The following is a 22,134-nucleotide window of genomic DNA, read 5'->3' as shown; positions in this document are numbered from 1 at the left end:
CTTTTAGCGATTTTGTTTCTCTTTAATTGAGTTGCCAATACCTTTGAAATATTCTTCACAATTAAGGTAATACTGAGTGGGTAGGCATTGTCATGATCTGAATGACTCCTATAAGGCTCATTGAAATGCATTGCCTCTGTGTTATTTCAGGGTAGTACCTTTAAAAAGTCAGCATGTTTGTACCATTATCACTTGAGTAGGTAAAGCTGTTGTAAGACTAGATTTTCCTTTATTCTGTCTCACTGATCTTCTCTACCATATTTAAGTGTACGAAGATTCCCACTATTGTATTGGTTCCTAGTTTCCACAATGTGATGAATGCATTCTTTTCTTTCTAAATTACTCACTCTGTTATATTCTGTTATAGATGCACAATATGAACTAGATAGTAATTTTTCTAGACAGAAATATTTTTAGAAAAATTTCAGAAACTTTTAAGGGAATAGAGAAAAAGGTGGGGTCTGGTGTGAGGTTATGTCACAGAAGAGGGGATTTTAAAGCATAACAACATGTTAGCATCTCACCAAAAAAAGCCAAAACAGTTTGTCAGCTTGGGCTCACACACGGCCTTTTTCTTTATGGCTGGTCTTCAGCCAGAACAAATCCTCACAACTGACAGCTGTCAACTGTCACAGGTTACAGACTAAAGTGACAAAGTACTCAGAATAGTAGATAAAAATGCTACAAAGTCAGAGACTAGGCAAATTCCTTATATCTAGATTTTGAGCATTTGGAGTAGTTTTCACCTCTCTAACCAAATCTCAGGTCAATTTTGGTACCATAGTGATGCAAATAGCTTGATGTAGCTCATTAGTCTTACTGTCTAGTTTAAGTAGACCAGTTGGCCTTATCTCTTCTTTTTGATGCTAACCTAGAGGCATGATGTGGTTATGGTTTGAATGTCGGCATTTCTCCTAAATTTTATGTTGAAATCTTATCTCTGAATTGGTAGGTATTAAAAATTAAGGTCTTTTTTATGATATAAGCCTGTTTGATCCTTTGCTTTCTAACATGTAACACAGCATAGAAGGATATACAAGCAATGAGCTTTTCCAGCCTGAACCTGCTGGTGAATCTCAAATTCACCTGTATCCAGAATGGTGAGAAAAAAAAATTTACTGGTTATAAATTACCCAGGCTATGGTAATTTGTCAATGAAGTATCAGAGGATGAAGACAAATGTATATATGATTATAGACCATGTCTGTGATATTTTATTCATGCCCTAACACATTTATGTTGAGAAATAATCAGAAAGTTACTACAAGTAACTGATATCCTGTATTTTAATATGTGGGTTGAACAGGGTGATGCCAAACTCCACTTTTCCTGATCAACCCTCATTTTTTTATTATTTTATTCTATTATCAACAACTCCCCCAATCACACATTCAGAAGATTTGTGGTTTACATCATGAACAATGTGATTACTCTCTTGTTAGAGAAAACATTAGGAATCTTTAGTCATTGGATACCAGACTTGGATTCATCTTCACTTTTGTAGTGTGGTATGGTCTATGATCTGAGAGTCTCTGATATACAGATACTAATGACAGCCTGTGACTTTCTGCTTTTTGGTCATCATCTTCATTTTGATTATTGAAAAAATGGAACATTTAACTAATTAAAGACACTTAGAAATGTTTGAACAAATAATATGATCTAATAAAGGAAAACAGACTATTTTCCCATTCTTCTTGTAGAGGATCTGTATTTATTTAGATGATAATGTATCAAGTCCAAGACTATATTCCTCAGAGTTATTTGCATCAAGATTTGCAGTACAACAAATTTCTGTTGCAGGAATGCTATCAAAAGCAAGTGGGTCCTTCCATAAATTTTATCATGAGAGAAAGAAGCATGACTTTCTTAGTTTGAAATGCACTAGAAAAACATAAAGGTGTAGCCATCATCATCTATAACATGACACATGGAAGAGAAAAGGTTCATAAGCTTCCAGATGACCCTGCAACCCCCACTTCATTCTGGACTGTCCGGATCTAGATAGCTTTGCTAGAAAAGAAAACCCAGCTCTTTCTTGGTTGTATTGCAGTTGTCTTGTTTTTGTTGACAAGAACGATTTTTGTTGTTGTTGTTATCATTGTTGCTGTTGTTTTTAATTCTGACACACTTAATTCTTAACTAACTCAGAGAGAAAACATAAAACTTCCATATAGTTACCTCGTGACATCCATGGGTAAACAAAACTCACAGCTTGGTTTGGATAAACAAATCTTGTGCTGATCAAATCCCTGATTGTCTTAGTTAGGGTTCTATTGATATGAACAGACACCATGACCAAGGCAACTCTTTTTTTAAAATATTTTATTTGTTATTTTATCTATTTACATTTTAAATGTTATCCCCCTTCCTGGTTTCCCCTCTGAAAAGCCCCTATCTCACCCCTTCTCCCTGCTTCTATGAGGGTGCTCCCTCCTCCACCCATCTACTCCTGCCTCACTGCCCAAGCATTCTCCTACACTGGGGCATCAAGCCTTCACAGGACCAAGGACCTCCCCTCCCATTGATGCCAGATGAGGCTATCCTCTGCTACATATGCAGTTAGAGTCATGGGTCCCTCGATGTGTATTCTTTGGTTGGGAGCTCCAGGAGTTCTGGTTGTTGATATTGTTCTTCCTATAGTGTTGCAACCCCTTCACCTCCTCCAGACCTTCCCCTAACTCCTCTATTGGGATCTCCATACTCAGTCCAATGGTTGAGTACAAGCATCTGCCTCTGTATTTGTCAGGCTCTGGCAGCGCATCTCAGGAGACATCCATATCAGGCTCCTGTCAGCAAGCACGTCATAAAATTTGCAGACAAATGGATGGAACTAGAAAATTTCATCCTGAGTGAGGTAACCCAGTCACAAAAGAACACATATGGTATGTACTGACTGATAAGTGAATTTTAGGATAAAAGTTTGAAATACCCATGATATAACTTACAGACCGTATGAAACTCAAGAAGAAGGAAGACCAAAGTATGGATGCCTCAGTCCTACTTAGAAGGGGTAACAAAATAATCATGGGAGGTAGAGGGTGGGAGAGACTTGATAGGAAGAAAGGAGAATGAGAGGAGAAAAGGGACAGATCAGGTATAGGAGGAGATGGAGGAAATGTACAGAGTATCAGGAAATTAAACAGAGGTTTGTAGCAATGGTGGATGGGAAACTGGAGGCAACCACCAGACTCCAGGAGAACAAGAGGGTCCCAGGACTCAAAGGGGATGACATTAGCTGAAATACCCAACAAGGGAGACAGAACCTATAGATATCATATCCAGAGGTTAGGCATGGTGCCTGGTTGAGGAATGGGGTCACCCACCCTTCTCAAAAATAGAGTGGAGACTGAAGGAAAGGCCATCCATAGACTACCCTATCTGGGGATTAATCGCATATGCTGCGACCAAATCCAGTCACTGTAGCTGATGTCAAGAAGTGCTTGCTGACAGAAGCCAAAGCAACTCTTATAAAGACAACATTATTTGGAGCTGCCCTACAGGTTCAGAGGTTCAGTCATCAAGGCAGTGTCCTGGCAGGCATGGTACAGGAGGAGCTGAGAGGTCTACATCTCATTCCAAAGGTAAACAGAAGAACGACTTCCAGGCAGCTAGGACAAAGTTTTTGAATCTCATGCCCACTGTAACACACTTCATACTACAAGACCGCACCTTGTATGTGCCACTCCCTGGTTAAGCATTCAGACACCACACTAATATGTAAACATGGCTGAGCATATTCTTCATATTTAATACGATGCAAATACTAGATAGATAGTTGTCTGTATTTTTCAGATAGTGAAAAAGATCTGTACAGATGCAGTCTTAAAAATATTTTAATCCAAGGCTGATTGAGTATATGTATATAAAGAGTAGATTATGGAGAATTCAGAATGGAAAGTATTTAATGCTAGGAAACTGGGTGTGTGCTAGACAGGAAGGGAAGAGAAATAAACTGTCCATAGAATTTTTCTATGAATAATTTGCAATTGAGAAGAATTCTGTTATACAAAATATCAGATGTAACTTCTGTGTAGCAGAGGTGATATTTTACGTGTGAACAGTAAAACACCCAGAGTATGGTCAAATAATTCTTAGCTTCCTGAGCTGACTCTTAAACAATACAAACCCAAGTGCTAACACTTTAGCTTGGATGTCTGGACAATTTACTTTACAGAAAGGCTTATTATAAAGTAGTATGGTATCAATTGACTACAAAATGCTTTCACAACTTCCCAGAAGCGCTTCAGCTCATTTCAGCACAATATGACCGGGGTAAGACTACCCATTACAATATGCTAGCACATGCATTCATTATGTGCAGCGTCTAAGCCCACCAATGTTGATCTAAGCATTTTGAATTTTGATGAGTTGGGCTCCTAGATCTATCTTAATTCAAAGTCTGAAGTTTGAGCTTTTAGGAATACATCATGGATACTTGGTTCAGTTACCTTTTGTAGAATCAGAGGGCTTACACTTGGGTATCTAAGGGCTTGCTAGGAGTGGGAGCAGATGGTAGTTTTTATATGTTCTTTTTATAAATGCATTTTGAGCAGGTTTTTTGCATGAATATTTCATTTATGACAGGGTGCTGCTTAGTTATATAAAAAGTAAATACATAACGAGTGAGGTGTAAGTATAGCAGCAGTGTGTAGTGTTGAGGCTAATGGGCGGAGAGTTTCATATTTTAAAAATATGAAGGATTCTCATTTTCAAAAGTGCTTTGCAAACTTTAAGAGGTAAGGAGCTTGTTTTCTGCCTGCTTCTTTTTTTTACATCTCTCTCCCTGTTTTATGTGATTAACCAGGAAAAGAGAAGAGTTCATATTCAAGAAATCAAGCATCTAATTTCCAATTTTATTATGAACAATATTTTTATTACTTGAGAAGGGAGAAGACAGTCCACATGATATAAAAATAGCAAGGGTGAGTGCCACAAATAGCAACTTGAGGCTGGGCGACCTGGATGGAGGGACATACAACCACCAGCAGGAAAAAAGGAGGCATGGAAAACAACAGCTGCCCTAAGCTAAAAAGAGGGTCCTTGATCTTCACAGGGGACAGGTGGCCAAGACATGCCACTCTTCACTCTATAGTTACAATGTTCTAGGCTTTGAAAACTATTGCCAAACTTATTTAACATAGAAAATATTTAAGTCAACTTGAGAAAATGTGTGAAATCCACTTCCTTATGGGATTGTTTTGTCCTAGGTCCATACTATATACTATCCAAGTAATTGAAGTGCAATTTTTTTTCAGATTGTTAACTGTATTTCAGTGCATTAAACAATATACAAATAAACACATAAAAATAAATGAATAGTCTACAGCTTGAGCTAGTATTTAAAAATTTCTTTAGTAGAAGTAGATATTCTGTAGTGATATTGTGTATCACATTTAGCAAAATATAGTTAAACAAATGTCCCAATCTTAAAAGACAATTGAAATGACATTCACATCTTGTGCTGACCTTGAAAAGATAAGAGTTTTAGGACGGTACCTACCATAAATCTATACTGTTGTCTAAATGCTCATGAAGAAAAGAGCTTTATTTTCTCCCAATATTCACAAGTGACAACTCAGTCCAAAGTCTGTGACTATTTGCTCAGCATGTAAGTGCCTCTGTTAAGCATTTCTTAGACTGGACTGCTTTTTTTTTTTTTCCTTGAGTCACTTTGTTGCTACTTCACTTTCTTCAACAGAACTAGCCACTAACTTTGTTTGTAGGGATTTTTTTATTACAAAGAAAGTGGCTTTTTATCATGTCTTGAGAATAACTATGTAGTAGCTTGACCACAAGCAAAGAATATATAAACCACTGTGAGAAGATATGTGGACCAGTCATCAACACACACTCCAGCTAAGGGATTCTTGCAAAAGACTGGTTGCTTGCCACATGTAATTCAATTTCATGCCTCAGCAAAATTACAAATTGCTACATCATGAACCCCTGAGTGTTGCTTGAGAGTAGTCAAAGCAGCACATCCTCTTTCAGTGACATATTTCTTTGTATTTTCTGAAAATGTCAACTAGAACCTCTTGCATAGAGTTGATTATGCTTTTAGGTTGGTTGACGGTCTGATTAAGTGTTGGATTTGACAAGGCCAGAGGAGATAGCTGATGGGTAGGCTGATGGAGTACCCCATGTTGACTTGCACTTGGGCCCCCTCTAGTGCTTCTCTAAGAGGAAACTTCTCTAAGAGGGAAGTCCTAGTTGTGAGTAGCATTAGATGAATGAGCTCTAAGAAGTGTCACAGCTGTTGTGAGGAGGGGAAAGGATTACATAGGACACAAATGTGGTCCGCATAGACAGGATGAATGAAAATGTTAGAATTCCTTCTAAGTTGTACTAACCTTCTGTTAAAATTCTTTTTTTTAGAGCTTTCCAGGAGTTGGCATTAACAATAAATGAGTATGTAAGTAAGCAATAAATAAGTAAATGAAAGCTAGAGATTAATGTTGTTGAACCTTAGGGAAATACATGGAGATTATTTTGCTTTGGTAGTAGACTTTAGGTTATATATAGACCACTTTCATTTTATTCACAGAATACTGGAAGATATAAGGTGCCAATCCCATTACATGAAAGAAAGACTTTTGCTGTTCTTCAATAAATCTTTAGGCTTAATTAACCATCTAATAATAACATTTTAAACATTTAAAATTTTTTAAATGTCTTAACAAAAGTCCTGATTTTTTATTAATTTACTTGTAATATTTATTAAACACAAACTGGATCAGATTGATTTGATTCATGTAGTCATTTAGCATTGAGTTCTTAACTGTATAAGGATTAGTTTCAACAAAAGTCAAGGAAAAGTATCCAGTCTCAGGAAGTGACAGATTTTAAGAGCAGGTTCCGGGCACCTAGGGCATTGCTGCATTCTGTAGCTTCTTGATATAGATATTGCATATTCAACTGGCTCTCCAATGTGTCAAACATAAATATGACTTGTTGGTGTAAACTAATAATCCAATTTAAAAGGAATGTCAACCTTCTTGGTGTCTTATCTCCCATAAAATTTTCAAAAACAATAATTGAATAAACAAAACAAATAGTTGTACAATGCTTTCTTTCTTCTTTAAAAATGTGATTTACTCTCAATTTGAATTTTTCCAGTAAAATTGACCCATTCTCACATTTGTTTTTTTGTTTTAGTAATCCATAAACTGGATGGATTCTAGTAACATACGAAGCATAATACTGAAATTTTCACATAGTCTCAGATTTGTGCAAACCCATGCAGACATTTGCTAATAAAATATATTTAAATGTTGTTATTATTTCCCGTCTTAATTCTCAACCAGTTCAATGTTTTCTTCTTTCAGGCTTCCAACCCTAAGCCTTAAAACCTATTTTCATAGCTGATTTCCATTGCCATCTGAGCTACTTCATTATAAAGCACAAATAGAAAGACTGATGTTTCCTCAAATTATGAATGTTATTAAAAATAACTAAATATTAGGAATAGCCTAAATATCAATTAGAGTGAAGTTCAATAACTTGAGAGATCAGAATCAGAGGTGACAGAGCATTCTGAATGAGAGATTTAAGCATAAATGAGAATAGTGAACAGGACTCAGACACAGGGCAGCAAGAACTGCAGGCTTGACTAGAAAGTGGCAGATGTGATAGTGGAGGAAAAAGGAAGTAAAATCAGGGTTAGGCAGTGAAGGAACTTGAAACTGATGGTGAAAAGGATAGCTTTGTGCTGTGTACAAACCAAAAGCTTAATTAAAATACTATTCTATATAATTACAAAACAAACCATGGTAAGTATATTGAAAGTATGTTTATGAGATGGCTTCCTGGGACGAGCTTTTCTGATGGTATTTGGACAGTGATTTCCAGTGTCACAAAAAACTACTGAACTCTTCTCATCAATTGTCACTATTTCAACATCAGCATGAATAATGCATATGAGAGATAGCATAGGGAGAAGGATTCAGATTTGCAAAAGAGGAACAGCAGACGCTGGAAACCCAAATTGTGGTTATTGGGCAATGTTGTCTAGTCCATAGCTCAAGACTTTGACACTTACTGACTTTAACAGGGTTGTGCAATCTTTGGACGTAGGCATTTAGCTTGACTGAAAATGAATGCATTTTACCTGATAATTTTCTCAAGAAGATGATGGCTCTCAATGTCTAAATTCATATTTTGAATGAAGTCCACCCCAGATGCCTCATCTTTCCCCTGAACAACTGAAGGCTTGTGTTTGGGGTTGATGAATAGAGGACCCAGGATTAGCCCATAGTACACTAAATTGTAAATGACTGAAGAGAAGCTCATTTGTGTCTATTTATTCATCTTTATTAATAGATTTGGGCACTTAGAAATGCCTCAAGGAAAGGCAGAAGTGCAACTAAATAAGTCTGTGAATGATCCCATTAAACCCTGGGATATTCAGAAAACAAAAACTGTGGGAAATTAAGGCTGCTAAAATAGCAAGAAATAAAATTTTCTAAAATATATTTATAACTCCAACTTAAATTATTGCCTCTTGAATAGCAAATGTTTATTAGTAAGCATGAAGAGCATGTATACATTCAATTAATTGTTTCAATGTCGATTTGAAGATCTATCAAGAGACTTTTAAGTAGTTTTTAGTGAACTCCTACCTTGTTTCAAACCACACAAATTGGAAGATCATTACTGAGCCCTTCCTTTCCTTTCAACAAGGTTTATGTTAGAATAACTGGGTAAAGAACACCTCAATTTGATAAATAAACAACCATTAGAATGATTCAGGACACCAAGGTTTAGTCATAAGAGATGACAAATCTTTTTATACTTTTTACATGGGAAAATACCACACAAGTAAACAAGAGATAAATGAGCAGAAAAAAAAGTATGAATAACCACATTCTGATATCTTATTGTCACCATATTCTAATATAATAAGAACACTCATTCAAATTCTCTGCGCTTTGTTTTACAAATCTATGGAATCAAAGTATTAGAATAAATATCATGAAAATACTGTTCCATATTTTAAATTTTCTGACATAATTACCCTGCTGTATAAGGTAGATGCTTGCAGGCTTTTAAAAATCAAAACAAAACAAACAAACAAACAAAAAATAACTTCTTTCTTTAGCCATATTACTTTGTTTCATGGCTAAAATTAAAATAACCATAAATTTACTAGAAAATTAGATACTTATTTTTCTTCATCACTGTTTTCTTCAGTATTTCTAAAATGATGGTAGATGCCATTATTTCTTTTTATAAAATAAAATACAGACAATAGTTGATGTAGCACAACCCATTTATGTTAGGCATTTGTAGTTTAACTCACTATGGTGGCTCTATGACATTATGCTGGCTCTGTGGTGTCAGAGGTGATGCTCCATCTGCTCTCTCAATCTCTGTCTGAGCTCAGCAAATCTCAGAGCCTCTCAAGAACTCATGTCATAAATGACCAATTGGTCCCACATAACAATAACATAGCAGCTCAACTACTAATATATACTCAGTGGGTCACTTGGCACTTCAACCCTGAATGTCAAGAAAGTGGAGAAGCCCCAAAGTCAACAAATCAGAGTAAAAAGGGAAGTCCTTGCAGTTTTTTTGGAAAGCATATAAGTAAGTTTGTGGATGGTAATCTCTAGATTCATTAGAGGAAATAATTTGGGCAATATTTTGCATTCTCTGAGTAGAAGGAGTAAGCTACAAGAACCAATATCTAAGACTTCTCTAAAAGCATAGAATTAAGTCTTTTAAGTTATATATGTATTTGAGAAAAAGAGGGTATTCATGGTAATTTGCTATACTAAGTTAAATTTCTTCTGATAATAACTTTCTTGTTAATCTAACATAGTTGTACAACTCAAGTAAAGCATTGCAAAATTTAGAGAACAAATACTGTCCTTATCAATAACTGGTTAAGTTCCCATGTTAATGTTAGTGTATAATTTTACAATGAATCTCTGTACTATAGAAGACAAAGCAAAAAGATTATAAACACATTATTTTTTCTTATATAAACAACTTAGAACCATCTAAAGATAATTTAAAGATTTTATTGATGACAGTCTTATGCATTTGTTATGTAGGGGAAGAAGAGAGGAAAGCTCTCCAGAGGAAAGTGTGGCTGCAAAGATAAAACTAAGAGCTTACCATACAGACAGTCCCAAAGAGGAACCAACGTAGTTCAACAAAGTGAGAAAACGTGTTGAATGTTGCCAAGGTACAGTGGAAGTTTTCTCAGTGTTTTCAAGTGAGTTAAAACAGTGGAAGTCAAATTTTCAATGGCTTGGGGATATGCCATGACTAGCTAGTATCATAAAGTAATGGCCTTGATCACTTCAAGGTTGACAGAAAGAAAGCTCAATTGAATTGCAAAATGGCATGGTTTCACTATCTCACAAAGTTTACTTCTATTTATAGAATGTTCTCTTATCAAATATTTTATTTTTCATTTAAGACATTGTCTTTCCTTATTGTTCACAGCTCTGAATGTCTCAGATGTCCAATATGAGTTGAATTTGATGATGGCTGTCATGATGTCATGTGGTCTAGATTGTGCTGCCATATAAAGTCATAGAAGGCAGGCCTTCCTTTGACATCTAGTAGTTTCTCTTTGGTGTGGATAAACTCTGAGCTAACGGTGCCATTGCTCCGACTGCACCCATTAATGACAACCATCTTTTCCCTTACCACTGTGGAAGCAATGGGTTCATTCTCACTCTGTTATACCAACACTTTGATTCTTTTCTTGACAAAGACAAGCTTGCCTCAAGTTGTCTATTGAGCTCATTTTGGTCTTTTGGTAGCAATTCTGTAAATTCAAAGCAAATAATCTAGTGGCTGCGGTGACTTGAGGGGATATTCTGTATACTTACTATTGGTAAACCTGCAGCGTCTTTCTTATCCAAGGTGGTAGTGCTATAAGTATTTAACCCCTTTCACTCTTCAGGATAGCCTTTGATTTCTACGGATATTGGTTTTGTGGGGATTCCTTTTAGATACCTAATGTAATAGAGATGATTATTTCATGTTGCTCTCAATACAAGATTTGTTTAAAACTCATCCCAAGGTATTTTCCTTTATTTCCTTATACATAAATGGTATACACCATTTCTTTAACAGCCACGTAAAAATAAGTGGTCAATGTTTGTTTTTAAAAAGGCTCTATGGAAACTTTCTTTTTATGATTTCTTTCAAGAATATGTTCAAAGCATACAGGAACATTCTGTATTTACTTAATCTTGTTAAACTTTTTTTCATGTTCATGTCATTTTCTCCCCTTGGGCTTTCTCTAGACAACAGTTTTTAGAGTAAATACTTGCTATGGTTATCAAGGTGCTTGCCAGCTATACCCACTTATATACAGGTGGAAGCCAACACACAGCTGGGTAAAAATGTTTTGCTCCTGGTAATTGACTCAGCTCTTAAGCCTCTGACAACAGATGCCAGTTTCCTGTAGGAAATGAACATATATGAAAATGGATAAATTCTGCCATTTAAAGATTTCCAGGATTATTTTGGGGATTTTGCGGGATTCTGTAAGACGTGTATGATTTTGTTACCTAGTCATTTGCGACAAGTACAGGATAGGGAACTCTGACCCTTGATTTACAAGCAAGGGAGCCTTTTCTCTGCCCTCACTAGTATGCCCTTGTTTAACTCTGTGGTTCTGATTTGTCTGTCTTCTGTAACAACAGAGGAGCTACTACTTTGGGTTTGTTTGTTTGTTTGTTTGTTTTTGTCAAAAAATTGGTATGATATTTTGGAAACAAGGTAAAAGAAGGCAGATTCACTATTGAAATGTTTGACAGACACTTTCACTTTCTGTATTTTAAGTTCTTGCTCTTTTATCAAGCTCCAATGTTGTAAAGTCATGATACTTAGTTAAGGAAGAAAATATAATTCAAACTTAAAAAGACAAGGGATCATTGAGAGAAGTGTGAAAGAGTTAAATGAAGAAATAAGAAAACATTTGGGGTGCAGAGCTAGCACCCCTAGAAGCAGGTAGTCCCTTCAGCTGAATGAAAGTTAGCTAGAGCTAGTCAGAACTGGAGTTCTACAGAATGAATTTGTGATATGGCCCACAGTGGGACAGAACTGCTGTCAGAAATGAAAGGTAAAGCAGGTGGATGTGGCCCATCAGCCACAGTGTCTTTGCTGTCTGATAGTTCTTATCTTTCTCCAGAGCCTCCAACTGGTTAGTGCAAGCAGCGAGAGAATCAAGATGAGGCATGACACAGAAAGCAAAGAGCCAGCTCTTAACACACGAGGGTACAGATATTCTTTGCTTATGGCTTTCCTTTTCCTCTGGAGTGAGCAGCAGCAACATAGATTAAAGAGTAGGTATTTTAAAACAAACAAACAAAAAAAAAGTAGTGTGATAAAACTATTTAAAACTTAGGGTCTTACACTCTCAGACAGCTCGATCAGATTTATACACTAGTAAGCAACCTCAAATTGCTGTGTTTATAAAGCACTATTTTAATTATTCAAAATCCCACCTCCATTTTTTAAAGGAAAACAAAAACCACTTCTTAATGAAAAATACCTATATTAGACAGATACTTTGGAGATGACTGGCAATAGCTCATTGCTCCTTTACTCAAACTTCTAATCCTTGCTCTTGTCTAGAATTTTCAAATTCTGTCTCAACTGTGTTGCAACCCTCCTGCCTTTGCTGCCCAAGTGAGTGGTAGACTCACATGTGTGTGGATCCGTCCTGATACTTTAAGCCAATGTATTTACACTTTAGCACAAGTTAACCAGCTTTCCAGATGTTCATCCTTTCTCTTCATCAACCATTTAAGAAACTCCTAGCATGTGACAATACTTACTAGACACTAGCTATATGGGGAACAAGAATAAGTTTCCTTTTCTCATTGAGATTATAATTTAAACATGGGTTAGAGTTAAAATATAGTAAGCAAATATATAAACAAGATTTTAAGATACTAAATATAAAGTGATTGAATATGTATTTGTAGCATCTACAGAGACATCTGTGACCATCTTTCATTTAATGTACATTCAAAGTTTTAAAATGAAATGTAAATAGAGATATGCTCCAGGAGACCTGAGATGACTTTCCACAGAATATCTGACATGCCTTTTAAATCTAACTACAATCTGCTTTCTCTGAAAATTTCTCCACTTACTCAAGTGGAATCTGTCTCCTCCATGGCACTTGTTCAGAACCTGCACTTTCCTTTAGTACTGTGTGGTATTCTTCTTGTCCCCTCTGCCTGGCACTTCCTCTTAGCACTTTCTGCTCAAGAATGCCTCATTTTAAGTTGTTGCTTAGTGGAAATCTATTAAGTTCAAGCAGCTCCATAAGATCTCAATAGATCGCTTGGCTAAGGGTTTACTCCTCCTTCCTCAGATGTCTGTACTTATTTCATGTATTGTGTTGTGATTGATTTCATATATTATAGATTCATTTAATATATATGTAAATATCTGCCTATTGTTTGCTACAAGTGGGAAATATATCTCTGCATTAGCAAAATGTTGACTTTAGCTTCTTCATGAAACATAGTTTCTTAAGGTGAATATTTTCAAGTAATCATGTTTAACTGAAGATTTTGAGAGTCAGTGTGAAATAGTTGTACTGATTGAGGTGTGAGGGATGAAGGAGGGAAGGGAGGGAGGGAAGGTGGGAGAGAGAGAGAACATAAAGTTGGATGGATGGATAGGTGGAGGAGAAGTTAAAGAAGGGGTAAGAATATGATTAAAATCCATTGTATCTTCTAAAAATTAATAAAACTGTTTTTTAAAATTGCTACGTTGTTTATCTTTTCAAATGACTACATGCCTTTTTGTTTTAATTTTTACTTATAATGAAGGAATTTTTTTATTCAATATATTCTGATCAGTTTCTTCTCCCTCATCTCCTCTTAAATCTTTCCCGCTTCCCAACCAATTCAAACCCATGACTTCCTTCCCTCTTAAGTAAACAAACAAAAATGACAAAAGCAAAAATCAAAACCAAAAGCCCAAGAATAAAACAAAAATGAACACATAAAGCAAGAAGAAATAAATAACAAAAAAACAAGGAGTTATCTTGTGTAACTTAAAAACATATGAAAACTATTGAAGACGTTATCTTCTAAAATATATGCAAAATCTGCACAAAAAATAGTTACAGAATACTGATTTATAGAAAATATATATTAAAAGAAGGCATTAATATTAGTATTGTTATTTTACTTTGTCATTCAATGTTTTAAAAGGCAAAGATTTGTGGGGAACCTTGAATATTGAATGGTTTAACTTTTCACCTCATAGTATGTATGTGTAACCAGGTTCGCCCACTCCAATAATGGTTGCCATGAACATATATAGAAAAAAGAAAGACCAGAAAGGAGAAGTAGGCACCATACATTTTGCTTAGCTCTGCTGGCAGATTTTCATGATGCCAGCCCTATTTCATTTTGCTCTAAAAGCAGGAGCTCATGGGCTTGTTTCTGTGTTTCTCTAAGCCTGTGTTCACTCAGAATCCTGAGTTCCCCCAAAAGATCATCTTCATGTACTTGTAATTGTGACAGTACAAATATAGGATTAGATGCCTTCATGTTTCTTTACAGTTGATGTGTGACTCTGGTTGCATTCTGACTGAGCTCATGGAAACAGTACTGAGAAGCTGTCTATAAATAAGTAGTTTTGTTTACAGGAACTTACTGTGCAACTGGACTTCGAACACCTGCCGTTAGTTCAAGGCTGGGAAGTGAGAGGAGGGGTTTCAGTCCTCTAAGATAATTACAATTACAGATAAGATCCCTCACATCAAAGCAGATGTGGGTACAAATCTTTTGGTAATACACCACAGGGATTGTTATAATGCCCCCCCATTATACCTCTCCTTAATAGAAGCTTTCTAAAAATACACTTAATTTGACTAATGTGTCAAATAAAACCAGTATGAAAAAAAAGTATGTGAGAGCAAAATGTCTAGAATTATAAAAACAAATATCTACAAAGTTTTATACTTACCCCTAATTCATAATTTAAGCCAACTAAGAAACTTCAATCCTGTGGGCTACTGAGAGACTGGAGTCCATCTGGAACTTCTCAAATGGCTTTGCAAGTTGTTAGGATATAGATATGACAGCATTTCTGTCCTGTCCTTTCCATCGTCAGATATTCAGTCTTTTCTCTCTTTGGTGCATGGTGTGGCACCACAGAAATCATTGGTGTATTTGTTTGATATGGTGATCATTCAGCTAATAAGTAATGAAAGCCAGACATTTGTTTACTTAAGATATCTTTTGTGAACTTACAATGTCATTAGAACAGAAAGGCAATTTTTCTTCTAATGTAAGGCTTACTGCAAACTAACTACTAAGGAAATGAAAAACTGAATAGGCAGAATTTTCTGCACATCCTATAAGCATGGAATAATGTGAAATAATAGTTCAAAAGGGAGTCTGGGGGAAAAGCCCCTTCTCCTCGTCCCATTTAGCCTGTTAAGCCACACTTCCAAGTGGCACAGCCCACGCTGACTCTGATGGTTGGGAACACATCTCTAAGAAGAGCTAGTACTGTATTCTGAGTCACATTTTCTATTTTTATGTAAAGTCCTATTTAGAGCTTGGCTACTATTAGACTTGTCCTGATTTCCCTTAGTTACTGTGATTTAGTTGGCTGATTATTTGTAACATGCACTTTAGGAGTTAGAGACAGTTCTTGATCGATGTCCAAGGTTAGAACAACACACAGGTCGCCTGTGATACAGAAAATTAAGTCACCTTTAGACTATCTTATTCATTCAATTAGGAAACAGGATTATGTTTTCTTACATAAAGTAGGAAAGACTTATTTAGAAACTTTCACCAGAAACCGTCAGTAAATGGATAATAAAGAACTGAAGGAGAATTCACCTCTCCTCTCAGAGTCGTGCTTTCATTAGTAATTATAAGCAAGTGGATCTGGAAATAGACATGCAGGGTAGGAAGACAGCATCGCAGTAGCCAGTACTTTCAGACGTCACCACAAAAACATGCTCTCAGTATTTCACAATCATCTTCCCTGGCAATGTCACAACACTGCCTCAGGCAAGGTTCTCCTATCCTTTTAGAGTAGAATGTGCCCCTCCTCCCATAAATCACTTTTCTTGAAGGGCAAACTAAACTTTCTTGGTTTCAAAGGTATGTTTGTCATGGAGTGGGAAACCCTGCTCATACCATTGGAAATCCATCTTCGTGTTCTTGGTTGGCTACAGAAATTTTCATAAGCAAAATTCCTGGTAACCTCCCATGTTCAAGCATGGAGCCCTAGAATCAGAACCCTGGATGCTTTATTACTTACAAGTTGTTTTTTACATTTTCCTGTGCATGTAGAAAGGATTCATGTTTTGTTTTTATTGCTCTTGCTTTCCTAAGTTTCTGATAAAGCTAAATTTACTGAGGATAGTAAACTTAGTCACACTGAAGACTTTATCTTGTCAATATATTTCTTTTATTCTTCTAAAGACCCTCTTGGGTTTCCCTTCTTCAAGGTTACCAAACAGTAAGTGAACTGCAGAATTTTTATGTTTATCAGTTTAATTAATGATAAAATATGAAAATAAATTCTAAACTTTCACTTTGCATGTTCAGTAGGGTTGATTTTTATATTTGAATAGATAATAGCTTGGATGCAGCACTAATAAATCAAAAATTTTAAAATAGCAATGTTTTTCACTCATGGCTACTACTATAACTTAAAAGAACTTACCACTATCTGACGACCTTGTGAAATTGAAAACAATGCATTCTACACAAATGGCCAGAATCAGGCATCTCAACTAAATATTTTTATAGTGGTAAAGCTTGGTGAGAGAAGAATCTTGTGTTTCATATCATCAATTTCTCAATTCTAGAAATTTGCTACTGTAGAATCACTAGGAAAAGAATTCAAAACCCAGTGAGGACAGAGGAAATTATGGTAAAGTTTAAAGGCTTTTCCTCTTCACCTTACTAAGGGGCAGGCTGCACATCTGACAGGAAACTTACCCATTTGCTTATATTTTAATTAACATATTAGTGATAATATATATTCACTAAAAATGTAAAGCATGATGGCATAGATACTACATTTTGGTAGTAAAGGTATATTTTTAAATTCATTCAAAGTGATGGCAATTCTTCTATTAAAAGTTAAAAGAGACAGGGTTAAAACATCTGTGATATGAAGTAGATTTGACAATTTCATTATCATTAAACTCTGTCTCTGTTTTGTAAGAAAATAAGTAAAATTATTGCTTCATTTGATCATATTTTTTAAATTGGATGATTGATGTTATTAGATAATTTTAAAATTGTTAAAGCTCAACTCACAAAAATATGATAATTGATAATTTATTTCTAAAAGGAATTGAGAAGTCAAGTTTAAATCTAGAGCTGATTCTCTGGGAAAGATCCTGTTTTCCTAACTTTTAAACATCAGATAAAATGATTGTCTATTTACTTGGGACAGAATACGCAAAACAAGAGTCAAAAATACAAATACTTAAATTATTCATAGGTTTCTTCATAAGGAAAGGGGTTCATTCTTTAGAACATAGTAGAAATTATTTCTAGTTCTTCTGAAGTTAAGATCAATATAGTTGGCACGGTATAGTCACCTATCTCAGAGGAAACAGAGGCTTAGGAGAAATGTGTGGCTCAGGCCTGTCTACATTACAATTTACACTTTGTCCTGGTTCTTTCTCAAGCCCCACTCCCTCTAGAGTTAGAATAGAAAATGGAGATTTAGCAGGAAGGAGCAATTGTTTTTTCAGTTAGCAAAAACTTTTATAGACAACAAGAAGTAATTTTCCTTAGCAGATTGTATGGTAAAGTATACTCTGCATACACAACCTATATGTTCCCACTTTCCAAGGATAATGATTGGGTTGGGGAAGATAGAATTCACTTACTCACTCATTCATTAATACTATGAAGAAGTATTTGTGAGCAGCAAGTACTATGTGCCATGGAGCGGTAAACAACATCAATGCACCTTTACACATTTCTGTGAGTTGAACTATAAAAGTTTAAAAATTAATATCTAATTTATTGAAAATGGTATCTGAAAAATCTCTGGACAAATTACTTGGAAACTGATAAACTGAGTGTTTTCACTGCAATTACAGCAAGCAATAGATTGTCTGAAAATCTTGTCATCCCTATATTTTTCAAATTTTCTAACTCTATGTAACAAGCAATATATGTGCATATTTATTTACTTCTACTCTTTGCAACTACAAGTAAGACGTGAAGGTTGTTTTTATTTCTTGTGTGTACGTTAATTTTAAATAATAGTTTATATTGTTGTTGAGGAGTGAAGAGCAAGCTATCTTGCACGGAAACTGTACAATGACAATGTCCAATTAATCCCTTTCATCAGTAGGGTGGACTATTGTATACATACATCTTTATAATGCTTATACTGAAAATCGAAGACTTATGAATCAAGGGTGGAATCATTTTTAAGTAGTCATCTGAAGTCATCTAGAAATAACATAGCTTGTGTCAGGGAACTCTTTCCCAGGCATGAGCCAGCAATGAATGTTTATGTGAGTGATTTCTGCAGTTACGTGTGATCAGATCTGTTAACTAGAGAATGACTTCTTTCTGTCAGCCATTGTCTTCTGCTCCAACTATAGAGTGAGGGGTGAGAACACCAGGAAGACAAGTCATTTTTGTCCCTTAGCTCCCCTACTCCGTCTAACATGTTAGACTGGCTGACAAGGTGAAATTACTGGCAGATGTTTCCCTAGATTTCTGAGGACTTTTATAATTTGGAAAATGTTTTTCAAAATATAGAATAAAAATGATACAGAATACAGTAAGTTAAGGGTCCTTGTTAAGCTAGGCCCCTGAAGTTTAAGCTCCATTTGCAAGAAATTTAGTTACTTGGCAAAAAAAATCATTGACTTTGGTATGAAATACTTTTATTTAGCAGATGCTATACTTTCAAAGACCAATTGTGTATATATGCATCTTTTATCATCATCACCAGCATCATCACAATCACCACCACCACCACCATCACCACCACCTCCACCATCACCATCACCACCACCACCATCACCACCACTACCACCATCACCACCACCTTCACCACCACTACCACCATCACCACCACCACCACCATCACCATCACCACCACCATCACCACCACCACCACTACCACCATCACCACTACCACCACCACCACCATCAACACCACCATCACCACCACCACCACTATCACCACCACCACCACTACCACCAGCACCAGCACCATCACCACTACCACCACCACCACCATCACCACCACCACCACCACCACCATCAACACCACCATCACCACCACCATCACCACCACCACCACCACCATCACCACCACTACCACCATCACCACCACCATCACTACCACCATCACCACCACCACCACTACCATCATCACCACCACCATCACTACCACCGTCACCACCATCACCACCACCATCACCACCATCGTCATCATCAATCATCAACATAATATGCAGTTTGAACCTGAAAGTAGCTGGAAGTATAATATATGCCTAAGCTGTGACCAAGGAGCACATAATGCAAATCTTCCATAGTTTATTAATAAGCAATGGCTGGAGAACAGTGCAGTTACTTTCTAAGTAGCCTAAAATCACTCAAAAATTTCAGCTATAATTCTCCAGATCTGTATGTATGGACAAACATAAGTGAGGAAAGACTTAGGGAGCATATATCAGCAACCCATCAGGAGGAAGAAAATCCAGATTTCATAGATAGAATAATGACAAAAGAATAAACTTTTGCCAGAGGTGTCATAAGTCTACTGCACAGCTATATCAGTCTTTGATGAAAAATTTTTGTTTGAAGAAAGAGTGTTTATATACTAAGGTAACCGTAGAATGTGTGAGTATCTTATTAATAGATTTTATACTCAATATGAGTAGTTGCCTTAGGCAAATGATACGTGGATAGCCTTAAGTTTTAAATTTATTGCAATATTTCTGTTTTGTATTTTTAATGAGAGAATGGAAAACTATCAATTTTCTGAGGATTTCTAAGAGTAAATAAGTGAGAATTTGGCTAAGACTGGGAAGGTAGCTTTGTGGCAAGAGTTCTGTCCCAGAATTGCAGATAAGAATAGCTTGAGCTGAAAAACTGAAAGGAAAACAAAAATGTTCGAATACGTAATCTTTAGAAAAGCATTTCATGACTTTATATTATAAAGACTCTAGAGTGTCTCAGAGCTTCACTGACAACCAATAGATCAAATGTCTTCCCAGAGTCTGAGTTGTTTTTTATTGAATATTTTATTTATTTACATTTAAATGTTATCTCCTTTTCCAGTTTCCCCTCCACAACCCCTCTATTCCATTCCCCTCCCCTGCTTCTATGAGGGTGCTTCCCCACCCACCCACCCACTCCATCCTCACCACCCTGGCATTCCCCTACACTGGGACATTGAGCATTCACAGGACCAAGGGCCTCTCCTCCCATTGATGCCTTGTAAGGCCAAAGCATACGTTTCGTACTGTACCCAATAAACTACCCAAAGTTAAAGCTGTCTTCATATTACCAGCAAGTCATCAGAGCCTATCACACTGCTTACAGCTACAAGTATATCATCACCTCTATTACCAAAATGATATGTTGGAAAATAGTTATTAGTTCATACAGAGAGCAAGGAGGAAGATAAAAAGAATGTAACTTTGCATTTTGACAAATAGCTGTGTAAGTAGCCATTTTGGTAGCTGTCAAATATTCTGAGGCTGAGAACAAAATGTTTCCCTAACAAATGTGAGGATCAGAGTTTGAATCTTCAAAACCTATGTAGAAGTTGACCAACCAAGTTTACTGGCTGTCCAAAACAAAGACAAAGGAGGTCCTCTGCCTGGATACTTAGAAATTCTGTCTCAATAAAGAAAACGGAGTGGGCTCAATAAAGATGCCACTAATTTTTGTCCTTCATATGCATACACATTCATGTGCATATACACATGTTTATTCTCCAACACATGTGAATATAAATAGAAGAGTAGCACACACGAAAAACAAGAAGAATATCCAACATTTTCGGAGTCTGCATTTTAAGTAAATTCATGCAGCATTAACTGTTTGTGGTTTATTTCACTTCACACAATTTCTACTAGAACTACTGTTTATATAAGTGACGATTTTCATAAAACAGTAAGTTTTAGGCAGCTATCAGAGGCTAGAATTGTAGGAAACTAAGACATGTTGAGAAAGGGACACAGATCTTTAATAAGACTTGAGAAAAATGTTCAAGGCATAATATTATATGTCTTTGTTGTGGTGAATATAGTTAGTAATAATATGTTGTGAAACTTTTGTGATCTGAGCTTTGTTTGGTTTGTAACACAAAATGTACGTGAGCTATTTCTAGGTTAAATAGCCTGATTCAGCCATCTTATAATGCATGTATCGAAACATGGCATTGTGTATCATAATATAAAACATTTTTATGTCCATTAGAATTAGGGCTGGAATATATAATTCAAAGTTAGAGTACTTGCCTAGTATGCATAAGGTCTACAGTTGAGTTCCTAGTACTTTCAAAATTAAAACCAAACAAGTAAATGAACATATAAGCACATCATGTTCAGTTAAAACCACTGCCTGTTGAATTCATGAATCTAATGTTCCTAAAATAAACATTATCTTACCTTCTATTGGATGAATTTGTGAGTGCTGTGACTAAAACAGAATTGTTCACTTCTACAGTTTCTACCACCTCAGTGTGGAATCAGAGAACAGGACCGAGCAGTGTAACTGTCAATCACTCAGAAGCCTCAGCACTTAGACTCCACAGTGGTGTTGGGCATTGCTGGGGCTGTTGTAGAGAAGCACAACAAAATGCTCCACTCTCTCTATCCTCATCTTTGAGGGCCAAGAGTCATGTCCACCTGACATTAAGATTGTGCCTTCCCATTCATGTGAGGGCCACCAGAATGTGCTAATGTTATAAGTGGAACACTCACAACACAGGAAGCGTCACTCTCAAATAGAAGAACACATCTAAGCAAGAAGAGTGGCACCTTCAACTTGAAAGCTCCTAGTCACCCAAGTAACACTTTCATCTGTAACCAGAATCCTGGAGAATATTTTTAGTAATAGTCCTGTCATATGCAGTGCATCTACTTTCCTGATGTCTAGCTTCAAATACACTTGTGTG

At 36.2% G+C, this 22,134-nt stretch overlaps 1 long non-coding RNA gene across 2 annotated transcripts in view; it reads right to left on the bottom strand.

The window, feature by feature from the left end:
* The window catches only part of LOC114614540, a 166,318-nt gene extending 151,198 nt beyond the window's left edge, over nt 1–15,120 (bottom strand). Inside the window, exons 1-2 of one of the 2 annotated variants that reach the window (XR_003710345.1) lie at nt 14,962–15,120; nt 14,650–14,688 (exon numbers count right to left, since the gene is read on the bottom strand). This is a non-coding gene — a long non-coding RNA (uncharacterized LOC114614540). The remainder of the gene's footprint in view (nt 1–14,649; nt 14,689–14,961) is intronic. The other variant, XR_003710344.1, reaches the window with a different exon arrangement.
* Between the last annotated feature and the right edge of the window lie 7,014 nt (nt 15,121–22,134).

The sequence above is a fragment of the Grammomys surdaster genome, unplaced genomic scaffold (genome assembly GCF_004785775.1).
Source record: "Grammomys surdaster isolate TR1022 unplaced genomic scaffold, NIH_TR_1.0 126391, whole genome shotgun sequence".
NCBI classification, from domain to species: domain Eukaryota; kingdom Metazoa; phylum Chordata; class Mammalia; order Rodentia; family Muridae; genus Grammomys; species Grammomys surdaster.
Note: the sequence above shows the minus strand (reverse complement) of the source record. Positions and strands in the feature narration are given on the sequence as shown.